Consider the following 16853-nt stretch of genomic DNA (forward strand, 5'->3'; position numbering starts at 1 on the left):
ACTTAAGAAATTCTTTTTCATGTGTAGTCTTCCAGAACTATCTTTTGTCTCATCATGTAACCCTGATATATTTTATTTCCCTACACAGAAATATAGATATGTTTGAAAACTAAAACTCTGAATATCTTCTCAGATAAACTAATGCTAAATTCAATGCTTTGATAGCATTATTCTTGACTTACAGTAGTGACTGCAAAGAGAATCAATCATGTCTCATCTTTTTACACTGCTTTAATGTTGGAGACATTTTCTTTGTGTCCCACATGCTATATTTTAACATATTCTTATGTTGCTATCTTTTTCAGTATCTTATTCCATAAGCTGCCTCTCAAAGCATCTTGCTGAGGTGGACAAAGATATTTTCATCACCATTTCTTCACATAAAGTCCTAAAGTGATACGAGATTGAAAGTTGTGAGATAATTGTTCTGACCTATTTGCTGCAGTCTTTTTTCACTGTAGCAGTCTTGTCAGCTGTCATGGTTTTGTGATTTTTGGTTTTCAGTATTCCACATCATAACATCATGTGGGGCACTGGGAGTTTAACTGTTAACGCTCAAGTTCTGGGTACCTGCCTGGAAGAGAAGAACTATACTCCCCAGGGGACTTTGCGGTCACAGAGAGGAGATATAACCCCTGGCAAGGTCACCTGATGAGCTCTTCTTCGCCTGCTCTTTTTTGTCGGCTCTCCTCCCGTCTCCCTGCTGCTCAACTGGACTGCGCATCTCACCTCAGCGTTGTGGTGAGTCCTATCCACCTTTCAGACATTCTCATTATATTTGATTTATTAGTGTCAATTTTAATTATATTGTATTATAGTGTGTTATCTTGCATTCTGATAATATATTTAGTAAATTAGTTTGTTTCTCCTCAGATTGTAGCCACTGTTTTTAATTATTTTGGGGTCCCCTGTTCCCTTTTTCTGGAGGTGCGGATTTTGCGAAATCCCTCTGCCCCGCTAGTCACGGAACCGGGCTAAACCAGCCCATAAACCGTTGACATTCTAGGTGGAGAATGTGGGCAATAGCTGCTTTTAGCTTTTTAGAACGAATCTCTCTCTGCTCTCAGAGAGTTTTGTTGGGAAAGTTTATCTTTTTCACAGGTGCTGGCTGAAAACTTGACCTTGAAAGTCCAGGCAGACTGCCAATATTCTGGGATATTTGTAAACTTTGAGCACTGCTATCTTGCTTCTGTAAAGAGAGAGAGGAAAAAAAAAAAAAAAAAAAAAAAAAAAAAGATTTTGCTTTCTCTTTTAAACCTGTTTGCAGAGGGAGCTGCTAATTTTACAGAACTTGGGATTTTTAAGCAGGCTCCCGGTCTTTCCTTTGAATCCTTTATGCAGTTTTTGAATGCTCACCTGATCACATTGTCAATCTCCCTAAACATACTGTTCATCATTTCACTCAGTATTTGTATTTATCATATTTTGAGGAAGCCTTCCCCAAAACCAGAGAGTACTGAGTGGCAGGAAGTGTGGAAAGGCTTGGGAGAGACTTTAAGGAGATGGACATCTTCGGTGTCATGGAACTTCACTCCTGAACACCTGAAAGACCCTGAGAGTTTAAACAGATATTTGAGACAGGAATGTTGTGGCTCAGGCAGATCTGAGGAGGCACAAATGATTTGGGGCCTAGCTAATGCTTGTCGGGCCTTATTCAGTAGTATCCCAGAGAGGGAGAGAGTTTGTGAAATTGAGAGAGAGTGTCTGAGAGCTGAAAGGGAGAGTCTCAGGGAGACAGTACGAGCTGAGCGAGAGTCTCCAAGCAGAAAGGGAGAGTTTGCAGGAGAGACTCCGAGTAGAGAGGGAGAATCTCCAAGCTGAGAGAGATGTCCTCCGGTCTGAGAGAGATATCCTCAAGTCCGAACAGGATGCCCTCTGAATCGAGAGAGACTCCCTGCAGTCCCAAAGAGAGAGTCTCCAAGGCGAGACAGAGAATCTCCAGGTTGAGAAAGAGTCTTCTAGCCAGGAGAGAGAATCTCAAAACCTGGTAAGAGTTTCTCTGAGCAGAGAAAGAAAGTCTCCAAGCAGAAGGGGAAAAAATCTCCGAGCTAAGAGAAAGAATCTCCAATCTCAATGAGTTGCCCTCCGAATCGAGAGAGACTCCCTGTAATCTAAACTCGACACCCTCCAATCTGAACTGAATACTCTCATAATTGAACAAGAAAGACTCCAAGCCGAGCTGGAGGGTGAGAGCATTGGAACTGACCAACCTGATCAACCACAGGAGGCACAATTGATGTCAGTTGCCCCTGTAAGAGGACGGAAAATGAAATGAATCTCGACTCAGTTAGGAGAGAAGAAAGAGGAGCAAAGAGGTCCAGAGGAGTGGCTCTGAGATCCAGGGGAACTGCCCCTGAGTCCAGGGGAGGGACCCTCAGTAAGACCACGGTCACCAACTCTTATAAGGGCAACAGGAAGTCCTGAAAGAGTAAGAGGTGAGCAAGATATCGTTGCCATTGTTGATCGATCTCTGAAAATGAATGAAAGTCTGAGAAAAGACTTTTCACGTCACCCAAATGAGCCTATTGTCACCTGGTTACTTCAATGTTGGGACAATGGGGCCAACAGTGTGTGGCTAGATAGTAGAGAAGCTCGCCAGCTGGGTGGCATTACTAGGGACTCAGCCATTGACAGAAGCATTAGTACATGCCAGAACCAAGGCTTCACCCTCTGGAAGAGGGTGTTGTTAGCTGTAAAAGAAAGATACCCCTTCAAAGATGATCTGATGCCTGAGAAAAAGAAATGGACTGATACAGAAAAAGGCATCAGTTATTTGAGAGAATATGCTGTGGTGGAAATGCTACATAGCCCTGATTTCATTCCCAATGAGCCAAGAGCATGATCCTGAGAGAGTCAGGTGTATACCAAATATGTGGCGTACATTCACAAAGATTGCACCAGAAAGGTACGCCAGTACATTTGCAGCGATATATGGCAGAGGGGAAAGAAGACCCCTCATAAATGAGCTGATTAATAAACTTCAAGACTTTGAGTAACATTTAAGCCCTTCACGAGCTTGTGTTTCAGCCACTGCAAAAGTAGCTGAAAAGCTGAACAGAATGGAAAGCAAACAAGAAGATATAATAGACAAACTGTCAACTGTGCCTAATGCTGATGGATCCATGGTGGTAACAGATACATCCAATCCAGAACTTGAGCATTAACAGTTAAACTCCCAGTGCCCCACTTAATGTTATGATGTGGAATACCGAAAACCAAAAATCACAAAACCATGACATCAGCAGTCTGAAATGAGAAAATAGAAATGGAACAGACTAATTTATGTCTTGGAAAAAAGAAAAAAAAAAAAAAAGACATCTGGGGATTAGCAATGATATAATAAATGACATAGTGAAGACTGCATATTTAGACAGAAACCAGAATTTATCTATAATTTATCTATAACTTATCTATAACTTGTTGAGTTTTTTGCTTTCTCATTAGGTATATTGCATTTTTATTTGCTATGCACATGTCCCAGTGGAGATATAATGACACCTAGAATTCTGAATGCTGAGTAATTTTTTGGTTAAACATTATTACTTCTAATAGGTCTGATGTAATAAAAAGTTGTGAGTGATTAGTGCTGCTGGATAGAAATTTCCTAATACACATTTTCTATTAAGTTGTTATATTTACAGAATTTTGCGTACAGTATATGACAATGCTATCAAGAACATTTCATTTTAACTAAAACGACTCATGAGTATCACTTAATGTGGTAATGCCTCTAACAGCTTACTGCCATGTAAATAAACAATAAATGCTTGTTACCTTATTTTAAGAACTTGTATGGAAGAAAGAAAGAAGCAAAACCAAAATATCTCTTATTTTCTAGGATACAATATAATGTCAGTTATTCTTCATTCCACAGCAGTGTACGCCTTCAGTTACATTTGAGTAGAGAGGTAAGAAAAGGGCATAGGGTTTATAAAGAACACAGCAGTAAGCAGAGCTTGTTGTGAGTGAAAATCAATATAAATACAGTATGAAACAAGGCGCACATTGATACATTGGCAGAGGTCAGCTGTAGACTGGCATATCAGACAAGAAAAAGGATGAGCAGTTCCTCTAACACTTATCTGTAACAAGAGTGAAGAAATTGTTTTGTGAGTAGTGAAAATAGTGCAGCTTGATTTTCTATAGCTTCCTGTGCTCCAATGACAGAACAAATTCAACTCCCCTGATGTATGTCTTATGGATATATTTCCCCTTTTGTTATTTCCCAAACTTCCCTACATTTACATTTTTTTCTTTCTGGCCCTACACACACTGTTCTCAGGATATCTCAGACTCCTTCATTCATTTATAAATTACCAGTTATATAAGAAGCAGTATTTTTTGATCCATTTATTATTGTTTGGCTGATAAATAAAACAATTAAACAAAAAAATTAATGAGCTGAAGACTTTCTCAAACTGTATGTATATGGGCTAAACTTTCCTTTCCAGTTGCCTAATTGATGAAACATAAGAAAAATTGTCTTTGAGAGTTCCACTTTTCTCAAATTTGGCATAAATTAATAATTCATATATAAAACAAACAAACAAACAAAAAAACCCACACAACTGTGGAACAGATGACAAACAGATGGGTAGATAGCTTATTCATGTAAGCTCTATTTCATTAAGAAATCTTAAAGTGATTTTATCACAGTGGATTTTAAACAAATTAGTAAATACAATAAGTCTTGTTTAGTTTCTGGTTCAATGTCCTTATGGATTCTTAAAATTATGCAGAATTATTTAAAATTTATAATAAAGCAATAAACTTGGTTAATTTTATTTAAGGCTTGATACCGGTTATGTAGGATTAACTGAAATAAACTAAAAGCTGATAATTGCCTAAATTTACATGTATATCATCTTGTTTCTCCTCCTTTGTGAAGAAGTGATGGTTTTAAATTCATTCCAATTTTATTTTTAAATGTTAGCACAGTTATGTACAACCCTGAGTAGCAGAAATAGTGGGATGTAAAGTAGTAAGAATTGTGAGACTTGGGAAAATTTTAATCAATAATTTTTAAGAAGGGGACAATTCTGAAATCTTTACTGTACTTTTACTAGTGGGAAAATGAAAGTTATAAACACCAGCCAGGTAAAAATTCAAACCAGAAACTAAAAACAGTAGGCTGATTATGATTTCTTTTTAGAGAAGTGTCAGTTAGGAAAACAGTCTGGAGTAGTTGTCAGACCTGCTCTGTCGTATATGGGCAGACAATAACCACTTCATCCTATCAGTCTTATTTTCCTATGTTGTTGTAAGATGGCTAATGCTCTGAATGTGCTTAGTACTATCCACTGATGGAAGAGAGCACTACTTCCACAAGTGCTATTATTATTTTTAAACAATTAGCTACCTATATTCAATTCTACCTCTAGCTGTTACTGAATCAGTTAGGATTGGAGGGCCATCATAATGAGACTCTTCTCTCTCATAATACCAGGAGTAAGTACGTAAGGAGGTCATAAATAGTGATAAGACTATGTTAGCTGTAAGTAATACGCAAAATGGTAAAATGTATTTGAGGGTATCTCATTTTACTGTTTCATATGCTATGTTACAGACCTAGAAATATCACTGTGACTTCCTTTGCAATGTGTTGTAAATGGAAAAGAAATAAATCCAAGTAGAGCTGCTGGATTATGATAATAATAGATCATAATATGATACTGTAACTAAAACAGCTAAGATCTTTAGATTAAAAATGTGAGACTGTCAGGTAAGGGTAGAGAGAGGATAATTCATCTACATGTATTTCTACTTAGATTACTGTTCTGTCTAATCAACATTTCAAGTTATCTGTGTGTATTCAAAGGCTCACTACCTCTTAAAAAATAATAATAAAAAAACAACAAACAAACAAACGAAAAAAACATTTCTAATAGTCCAATAGCAATGCCACACATAAAATCAATCAAGAAGCTGATTTTCCTATAAAACTGCAATAATTACAGAAGCCACGAGTGAATCTGATTAGATAATAATAATAATAATAATGATAATGACCAGTGTGTTAAATAATTAGCACTTTCTGAACATTTCTTTACAAGCAGATTGTTTGCAAATTTAGTTTGTTAATGTAAGACAGAACTATACTATAGCAAATACTAATCTCAAAGAAGGTTTCAGTCTAAGATTACCACAGTTGCGTACATCAAATATTTTCCTAGTCTCAGAGTACTCTTGACTAGGATACATTTATGGATGCACTTAAGAGATTTTTTTTTTTAATTATTCTTTTTAAGATTTGAACAAAAAGTAAAAATCAAGAGAGGGCTGCAGAAACATCAAATGAATGTAAAGAGCTTCAGAGACTTCAGATTTGTATCAGATATTACATAGAAAATTTACTTTAAGCTGGTCTATCTTGCTATCTGCTGTTAGGCATTTTTCCCTGTTGTGAGTGAGACAAAAAGGCAGAGTAAAATGGAAACAGAAGATCTGAAATTTCAGAGAAAATCTGATTACATCATGCAAACAATTGCATAGGTGAAGCTTTTGCATAGAATGCGTTAATACAGAAATTTGCTTTTATATTTCTAGATACATTTTAATAATCAACATAGATATTTTCTCTGAATATGCTTGTGGTTCATCATTATAAAATAACAACAACAAAAGTTCTTCAAAAGGTACAATAAAAAATATCTTACAGCTCAGACTTGACTTACACAGTTAACTGTTTTATTGTTTCCATCAGCTACAGTATGTCAGTAACATTTTCAGTTAATTTCTTTGCTGGAAGTTGAAGTAGAAAAGTGCAACAGTAAACATTATGTATAATAAAAAGTGCAGGCCATAAAGACACCAGCTATAAAATATGACATAAAGCGTCTTTTACATCACTGTGTGCTCAGCAAAGTTCTCTTTGTAGTAAATGTTTCTGGAGTTATTATATTATAGTGTGAAAAATTTGGCTCATTGGTTTTAAGACCAAAGAAACAGAGCCTTTCTCTGAACAATAACTAAGTGGAAGCAGCTTGAAACATTCACATTTAAGAGATCAAATACAATGTTCCAAAGGAAAAGGAGTACACAGTCTTCTAAAATTAACTACTAGATTTAAGGGGGCAATTTTCCAAAAAGGGTTTCATTACATAAGAGGCAGAAACAGCTTGATTACTATCTGCACTCATTTGGATGGAAGATAATTTTAATGGTTGTGAAGGTTTATTGGACTCTCCTGATTTAAACACCTTCACAGTAAAGAAAGAGTTGCTGGATATCCACTGCAGACTTACAGTGCAGTGGATGCTCAAGGTCCTGAAGTAAATGAAAAGTAAGCAGCTGAGGTAATTTAGATGATCTCGCATTTTAATGGTGTTGGTGGTAGCTGCACCAAAACTGAAAAATTTATCAACTATTTATTCATCAGGTAAACAGTATCCTTGCACTCATAAAATATGTTATTTTGCTACCTATTTAAGATCTTCAGGTCCATCATATACGACCATATTAATACCATCATCTGATTTTTGGGGCCCAATAATTTGCCATGTTTGCTGCTGATTATGCTTAACAGTACATTTGAATTTAAGACTGAATTTTGAGTGCTTATCTCTACTGGGGAATGAATAATTCTTCATTGCAATTATTTGTTAATTACAATCATGTAGAAACAGGATTGTAACTAGTTGCACCACTGGTGATCAGGGGGAACTGATCTACTTCCCCTGCTCAGAAAGTTGCAGGGAGCAATGAGGTCACCTCTTAGCTAACTGTTCTCAGTGTGCTCAGCCTTTCCTGATAGGACATGGCTTTGAGCCCTTACATCATATTTGCTGTCCTCTTCTGGAGACATTCAACTATCTTAATATCCTGTTATATTGTGGAGCACAAAATGACTCACAGTATTCAAGGTGAGACTGCACCACTGCTAAATACACTGGGAGAATCACATCTTTTGATCTCTATAATGCATTCAAGTGTGGTTTGCCCTCCTGAATGTCAGGACACTCTCCTGACTCACGTTGAGGCTACTGTTGACCAGCACACCCAGATCCCTTTCTGCAGGGCCACTCTGAAGCCACCCAACTACCAATCAGTACTTGTGCTCAGAATTACTATTTCCCAGGTGAAGAACCCACCATTTATCTTTGTTGAATTTCATGCCATCGGTGATTGTTCAATATTCAATTGCCTAATGAATACCTCACATACAAACAACACTGCCCTTTCCTTTTTCTCCAGACTACCAGATTAATCATCTGAGCCACCAATCAGAATTCTATTTTTTATTATTTTTTGAATCTCATGATAACTTCCTTATCAAAATGAAATTCCATATATAATCTACTCCTGTTCTCTTTTTGTATACATTTCCTTTGTGCTTATCTTCCCTAAAGAGAGACGCAGTGAAGTAAAACTGCCAGGATCCCAGACTCACTATGAGAGTGGAATGCTCATGCTGGTAGTTTCTTCTTCACTTTTGAATCTACTTAAGGATATTTACTACTTAAGGATTTTTAAAAGTGTCTGTTATGTCCTCCTATATTCACAGGTGCATTATGACAGTTTTGTCCCAGTTTTACTGGACTACAACATACATACATGTGCACACATAAAATATGACAGCTGCACTGAGAGTAATGCATCCTATTTTTATTATGCTGGTCTGTGACATCAGAGGCTTATGTTGGTGGTATGGAAATAGAGGTTTTTAAGAAGTTGTTTATGATGTGAAATTCAAATGCTTGCATTTGCTTGCAAAGGTCATAGCTTGAATTTTTGGAAGGAATAAGTAGCATGCAGTTCCAGATGGAATTGTTCTGTGAGTTGTGAATTTGAAGAACTGCAAGTTTATTTTTTAAGATGTGACAATAACTCTAATCTTAATGACCTCCTGTTACAATAACAGGTACGGGGCTACAGAGCTGAAGGGACTGGGGGATGTGGATGTTAGTGAAAGTCCATCCGTGCAGGAGAGGGTGCCCAAGGCTAGTCAATCTGTTCCCTGTTTTGCTACAGTGTCAGTCAGGAAAAAAAGAAGGGCTGTCATCATAGGGGACTCACTTCTGAGGGGAATCAAGGGCCCAATATGCTGCTCGGACTTACCCCACAGGGAAGTGTGTTGCCTGCCTAGAGCCCATGTGAGAGATGTTGGTAGGAACATCACTTGCCTGGTTAAGCCCTCCGATTATTATCCATTACTAGTTTTCCACATTGGAAATGAAGAGGTAGGCAAAAGAAGTTCTCAGGTGATCAAAAGGGACCTCAGGGCTCTGGGAAGACTTCTGAAGGGATCAGGGGCGCAAGCTGCATTCTCCTCTATCCTCTCAGTTGGTGACTGAGATCTGCACAAAAGGAGGAGGGTGGAAACACTGAATAAATGACTTTGTGAATGGTGTTGCACTCAGAGCTTTGGGTACTATGGTTTGGGATACAGCCTTGAAAAAAGGGGAATGCTGATGGTGGATGGGAGTCGACTGACTAGAAGGGCCACAAATATTCTTGGGAACAAGCGGGCTGGGCTGATCAGCAGGGCTTAAAAATAGATATGATGGGGGAAGAAGGTGTACTGGGTGAACAGAGAAGTGCATGGGAACACTGTCACTTCGGGAGGCGGTGAGGAAAAGCCCCAGACTTGTCCAGGAGGTATTAGGGAGGGCTCCTCTGAGAAGGCAGTGAGGCCAATAGCTAAGCTGAACTGCCTCTATACCAATGCACACAGCATGGAAATAAACAGGAGGAGCTAGAACTCGTGGTGCAATTGGGAAAGTATGACCTAATTGCTATCACAAAAACGTGGTGGGATTAATCCCATGATTGGAATACCCTGATTGAGGACTACAGGCTTTTAAGAAGGGATAGACAGGGTAGGAAGGGTGGTGGAGTTGCCCTCTGTGTTATGAAGTGGATAGATTGTGAAGAGCTGTGTCTGAGGAACGGCCACAATCAGGTCAGAGCTTGTGGGTAAAAATCAAGGACTGGTCCAGTAAAGGGCATCTAGTCCTAGATTGGGATCTACTACAAGCCACCTGATCATGGGGAGCCTGCTGATGAGGCCTTCTTGCTTCAGCTGCAGAAAGTGTTATGCTTGCAGGCTCTTGTCCTGATGGGGAATTTCAACCACCCAGATATCTGCTGGGATAGTGGCATGGCGGGAGGCAGAAGATCCAGGAGATTCCTGGAGTCTATCAAGGATAACTTCCTGGTGCATGTAATAGGTGAACCAACCCAAGGTGAAGCCTTATTGGACCTGGTACTCACTAATGCAGAAGAAAGCACTAGAGAGGTTAAGATTGGAGGTGGCCTGGGCTGTAATGACCATGCCTTGGTGGAGTTTGTGATCTTGAAGATTGCGGGCCTGGCAAAAAGCAGACTAGGACCCTGTGCTTCAGAAGAGCAAACTTCTGGCTGCTCAATGGATGGCTGAGTGGGATCCCCTGGGAAACTGTCCTTAAGGTCATGGGCACAAAACAGAGATGGCAACTCTTTAAGGACACCCTTCTGAGAATGCAGTGGCTCTCCATCCCACATCAGAAGAAGTTGAGCAGGGGAGGCAGGCAACCGTGCAGGCATCCTGCAGGCATAAGCAGGCATCCTGCAGCTTAAACTGAGGGAAAAGAGGGAAATGTACAGAAAGTGGAAGCAGGGTTGTGTAGCCTGGGAGGAATACAGGACTGTTGTCTGTGTGTGTAGAGACAGGATTAGGAAAGCCAAGGCACAGATAGAGCTGAACTTGGCAAGGGATGTGAAAGATAACAAGAAGGGATTCTACAGGTACATAAGCAAGAGGAGACAGGCAGGAGGAGAGTGTTCCCCCTCTGATGAAATGTAATGGGGATGTGGCTTCCTCAGAAGTAGAAAAAGCTAAAATACTCATTGAGTACTTTGCCTCAGTTTTCATAGGTGTTCAGGCTTCCCATGTCTGCAAGGACCATGAGAATCTAGGTTAGGGTGTGAAGAGTGGTTTCTGTCCCACTGTGACGGTGGAACAAGTCCGAGTCCTCCTCATGAAATTGAATGTGTATAAGTCCATGGGACCAGATGATATACATCCTAGGGTTTTGAAAGACATGCTGATGTGGTTGCCGAGCCGCTCTCCATCATATTTGAAAAATCATGGCTGTCTACTGAAGTCCCCAGTGACTGGAAAAAGAGAAACATTACTCCCATTTTTAATAAAGGGAGAAAGAAAGACTCGAGGAACTACAGGCCAGTGAGCTTCACCCCTGTGCCTGGGAAGATCATGGATCAAATCCTCCTAGTTGCCATGTTAAAACACATACGAGATGAAGTGGTGATTCAAGACAGCTAGCATGGCTTCACCAAGGGTAGATCTTGCCTCACCAATCTAGTGGACTTCTATGATCAACTGACAGCTTTGGTGGATGGGGGAAGGGCGATGGATGTCATCTACCTGGACTTGTGCAAAGCCTTTGACATGGTCTCTCACCACATCCTTCTCTCTAAATTGGAGAGGTGTGGATGGACTGTTCGATGGATTGGGAACTGGCTGGCTGGTCACAGCCAAAGGGTTGTAATTAATGGTTCTGTGTCAGGATGGAGGCCGGTCACAAGTGGTGTCCCTCAGAGGTCAGTTTTGGGACCAGTGCTTTTCAAAATCTTCATCAACGACATAGACAATGGCATCGAATGCACCCTCAGCAAGTTTGTGGATGACACCAAGCTGAGCGGTGCAGCTGATACACTGGAAGGAAGGGAAGCCATCCAGAGGGACCTGGACAGGCTGGAGAAGTGGGCTCATGGAAACCTAATGAGGTGCAGCAAGGTGCTGCACTTGGGTCAGGGCAATCCCAGATATTTATACAAACTGGGGGAAGTCCTCCTTGAGAGCAGCTCTGTGGAGAAGGACTTGGGAATTCTGGTGGACGAAAAACTGGAAATGAGCCAGCAGCGTGCGCTTGCAGCCCGGAAGGCCAACTGTATTCTGGGATTCATTAAAAAAGGGATGGCCAGCAGGGAGAGGGAGGTGACTGTCCTCCTCTACTCAGCTCTTGTGAGGCCCCATGTGGAGTACTGCGTCCAGGCCTGGGGCCCCCAGTACAGGAAGGACATGGAGCTCTTAGAATGGGTCCAGAGGAGGGCCACTGAGATGATCAGAAGGTTGGAGCACCTCTCCTATGTGGAAAGGTTGAGGGAACTGGGTTTGTTTAGCTTGGAGAAGAGAAGGCTCCAGGGAGACCTCATGGTGGACTTCCAATACTTGAAGGGAGTATATAAACTGGAGGGGGAATGGCTGTTTACAAGGGTGGATAGTGATAGGACAACGGGGAATGGTCTTAAACTGAGACAGGGGAGATTTAGGTTAAGTACTAGGGGGGAAGCTTTTTCACACAGAGGGTGGTGACTCACTGGAACAGATTGCCCAGAGAGGTTGTGGATGTCCCATCCCTGGGACATTCAAGGCCAAGCTGGATGTGGCTCTGGGCAGCCTGGCCTAGTGGTTGGCCACTCTTCCCATGGCAGGTGGGTTGAAATTAGATGATCGTTGTTTCCCTTTTCAATCCAGGCCATTCTATGATTCTGTGATTCTACAACAGTTTGAATCTTGGAGAGCCTGTTTCATTCTCTTCAAATGTAGACATACCACTTAAAATCATAGATATTGGTTAAAAAAATAATTTAAAAATGATTGGAAAGGAGATTTAACATTTTTGGATAGGAGATAGGAATATACAGGCATTCAACTCACTGCACTTTAACATTAACAGAGCACTACTGTCACTCCATGAATATTTAACTGAAAAATTCTCCAGGTGAGAATTTTATAAATGTTTTAAGATTTCAAACACTGTAATTTTTTTTCATCACAGAAATATCAAAGATGATATAAACCTCTATATGACAGCCATTGTGTTTTTCCTGTTTTTTTTACAGCACATCACATAGTGAAATGGTTATAAAAGAAAGAATGGAAATTTTTAACTGAAAAAATTATTATTAATAATATTATTTTTAAAAACTATACATACAATATATGTTTATTACTATTATGATCAACTAAGCCCAAAAAAAAAAAAAAAAAAAAAAAAAAAAGTGCTGGGAAGTCTTTTTTAACAATAAAACTTCAGATTCAGAATTAAGCTTCAGGTGCATGAAATTTACTGGAGAGACTAGTGATATCTCATTGGATTGCCAGTTTTCTTTCTCACATAATTTTATGCAGTCTTTCACGTTACTGCAGAAAGAGATGGCTGTTCTTACTCTTTGTACTCTTTATCTTATTCTTTATCTTTCTGAAGTTTTTTTATGCCAAGTGTATAGATGTTTTCATACCGAAATGTTACATTTAATGCAATGAATGGTTAAATTGCAGCAAAATATAAACATTTTATGCATAGTTTATTTCTCAGTACAAGAAATTTAAAAGTTAGATATATTTATTTAAGATAAAACTTCTGTTATCCTAGATAGATCTTCTCTGTACATAAGAAAAACTTCAAGTTTAGCCTTACTCTACATCTTAATGTAAGTTCTCTTAATGTATTTCTGAACTTCAGTGGAACTGAGAAAACATTTAACTAACCAAGCAAATGCTTTTTGCAGTTTGCTGTACATGCTCATGACAGTCTACTATGTTTCTAGAAATTCTGTAAATCTTCTAATGGAGAACAAACGATGTAAAGAACTTATGACTTAGTTGACTTGCATATGCTCAGAAGTATTTCACATAGTATGATCTGTGAAATAATCTTATTCAAATAAATGTGATATTCATTATTTCTAGTTACACTGTTAAGTGATATGGATATCTCTACTAAGAATATGATACTCCAGGTGCTGTGCCAAAGTTTGGAAAAATAAGAATATCGCTGTACAATCTTTGCTTTCCAGACACTGAATACACTGCACATCATGATATTACCTATTCAAAAGGAAAAGTACATATTACTTTTAATCTTTATTTTTTTTCTTCCATTTTAATTGAAGTCATACTGAAATCTCTTCTGGAAATCGGAGTCTTTTTTTTATTTTTTAAAATTATATCAATACATATTGGTAACAGAAGAAATAAAATATACTGAGCTAGTTTATTATGTAAGATTCAAATTGATCTTTCTCTCTCCATTGTTCTTTCTATTCATGCTTTTATTAGTCAACTACTTTCTTGATCAGTAATCAAGAGAGCATCAACAGAAAGACACACACATGTACACACACAAATGAGAAAGACTGTTGACCTTGTAAAATCTCCATAGACTCAAAGATGGGCCAGATAAAATCGACCACAAGCCAGATATCTGATTGGAGATCTATCTGCTTATTTATTTATTTGCTTATGTATAAATTCTTGCATTAATGACTGGTTCCTGAATAGATTTTTGTTCAACTGCTACAGGCTAAAACTTGTAGCAAGTACATAGAAGTAGCTTTCATCATCCACTCAATGAAAAAGAAAACTGGCTGAATCCAGACAAATATTTTGGCAGAAATATTTTCTATCCCTTGGTCCTTAAAAAATATGACATTTTCACTGGTCAGTTCAGTGTACTACAATAAAAATATCAGATTAGACTAATGACTTTCTTCCATTTTAGTCATCAATAGTGGCCTTCAGTAGAAGTATATAAAATTCAAATCATTCATTTACTGAAGACCTTACAGATCTTGAACATAAATGCCAGTACTAAAGAAACAACAGTCTAAAAGATGTTTCTGATTTATTATTATTATTATTATTATTATTATTATTATTATTACTATTATTGAACAAGTAGTAAAGTGAAGATTTGCTCCCTTGCAATCCTGAATGAAGATGGTATTTATGGACCCTAAGTGGAGGTGACCTCTGTTTTTTACCAGCTTAAAATATAAAGGGCTGATTTATAGGAAAGCAGTAGTGTGACGATTCCAGAGTACACAAAAAATATTAACTATGTACTGATAATCTATTTAAGGCATAGCAAACATAACAAACTGGAATGATCATATATATGGAGAAGTGTGCCCCTGATACTGACTATCTTTCATCAGTGCTAACCAGGAGAAATCCCATTTAAGATGCTTATTACACACTGGTTTGGAAGGCAGTGTGAGATCATTATCATGCCAAATTCATAATGCAGTCAATACATAGCAAATATAGGAGAAATGAGTATGTATGTACAGGCATACATGCAGCTTGCACGGTGTTTTCTTATATATTTCATGATAACAGATAAGTATATGCATTCATATAAGTACATATATGAAAAAATACATATTCTCTTCCCAGTAATGAGATGTTACTACTTTCAATACTTTTATTTAATTTTATCTTTAGTTTTTATTATCCAGTTTTACATTTAGCTGCAGTTCATAGTCCTGAATTATTTGTGTTGTGCTTTCTGCATGCATGACCTCTTTCATTCTAAATCATAGAATCATAGAATCATAGAATCACAAGGTTGGAAGTGACCTGCAAGTTCATCTAGTCCAACTGTCCACCACCACAAGTCTCTAAACGTATCTCATAGCTCCTCATCCTGATGCCTCTTGCACACTTAACAGGGACTGTGACTCCACCACCTCCCTGGGCAGGCCATTCCAGTGCCTGACCACTCTCTGAGAGAAAGAGCTTTTCCTCATGTCTAATCTAAATCTCCTCTGGCGCAACTTGTGGCCATTTCCTTGGGTCCTGTTTGTTGCCTAGGAGAAGAGTCCAAACCCCTCCTCATCACAACCTCCCTTCAGGAAGTTGTAGAGTGCAATAACATCTACCCTGAGCCTCCTCTTCTCCAGACTAAACACTTCCAGCTACCTCAGCTGCTCCTCATAAGTCTTGTGCTTCAGACCCCTTACCAGTTTCGTTGCCCTTCTCTGGATACATTCCAGGGCTTCAACATCTTTCCTATAGTGAGGGGCCCCAAATTGAACACAATACTCAAAGTACGGCCTCACCAGTGCTGAGTACAGGGAGATGATTACCTCCATGCTCCTGCTGGCCACAGCAGTATTTCTAATGCAGGCCAGGATGCCATTGGCCCTCTTGGCCACCTGGGCACACTGTTGGCTCATGTTCAGCCAAGCATCGACCAATGCCCCCAGGTCTCTTTCCTCTTCACAGTCATCCAGCCACTCAGCCCCAAGCCTATACTGCTGCATGGGGTTATTGTGGCCAAAGTTCAGGACCCGACACTTGGCCTTGTTGAATCTCATCCCATTCACCTCAGCCCAGTGATTCAGCTAATCTAGATCCCTCTGAAGGGCCTCCCCACCCTCAGGCAGATTGACACTACCTCCCAACTTGGTGTCATCTGCAAACTTACTGAGGGTACGCTCAATCCCCTCATCTATGTCATCAATCAAGATATTAAACAAGATGGGCCCCAGTACCAACCCCTGGGGGACACCACTTGTAATGGGTCGCCAGCTGGACTCAACTCCATTAACTACTAAGTGCTGGGCACGGCCCTCTAGCTAGTTCCTTACCCAAAGAAGGGTAAACCTGTCTAGGCTACAGGCAACCAGTTTCCCCAGAAGAATACTGTGAGAGACCAAGTCAAAGGCTTTGCTGAAGTCTAGGTAGACTACATCAACAGGCTTTCCCTTGTCTACCAGCTTGGTCACCCAGTCATAGAAGGAGATGAGGTTGGTCAAGCACGACCTGCCTTTCATGAACCCGTGCTGGCTGGGACTGATCCCCTGCACAAGATGCCATGCACAAGACTATTTGCTCCATAACTTTCCCTGGTACCGAGGTCAGGATGACTGGCCTGTAGTTCCCTGGATGCTCCTTATGGCCCTTCTTGAAGATGGGAGTCACATCAGCAAGCCTCCTATCCTCTGGGACATGTAAAGATAACCAGGAGCACTGGTAGATGGAGAGTGGCTCAGCAATCACCTCTGCCAGCTCCCTCAGCACCCTAGGATGAAGCCCGTCTGGTCCCATGGACTTGTGACAG

General features: G+C 39.7%; 1 long non-coding RNA gene across 1 annotated transcript in view; it reads left to right on the forward strand.

Annotated features, from left to right (window-relative positions):
* The first annotated feature begins 480 nt into the window (after nucleotides 1-480).
* Nucleotides 481-16853, forward strand: part of LOC149920142 (uncharacterized) — a 28127-nt gene continuing 11754 nt past the window's right edge. Inside the window, exon 1 of the long non-coding RNA XR_016467231.1 lies at nucleotides 481-741. This is a non-coding gene — a long non-coding RNA (uncharacterized LOC149920142). The remainder of the gene's footprint in view (nucleotides 742-16853) is intronic.

The sequence above is a fragment of the Phasianus colchicus genome, chromosome 1, assembly GCF_987193195.1.
Source record: "Phasianus colchicus chromosome 1, bPhaCol1.hap1.1, whole genome shotgun sequence".
Lineage (NCBI taxonomy): Eukaryota > Metazoa > Chordata > Aves > Galliformes > Phasianidae > Phasianus > Phasianus colchicus.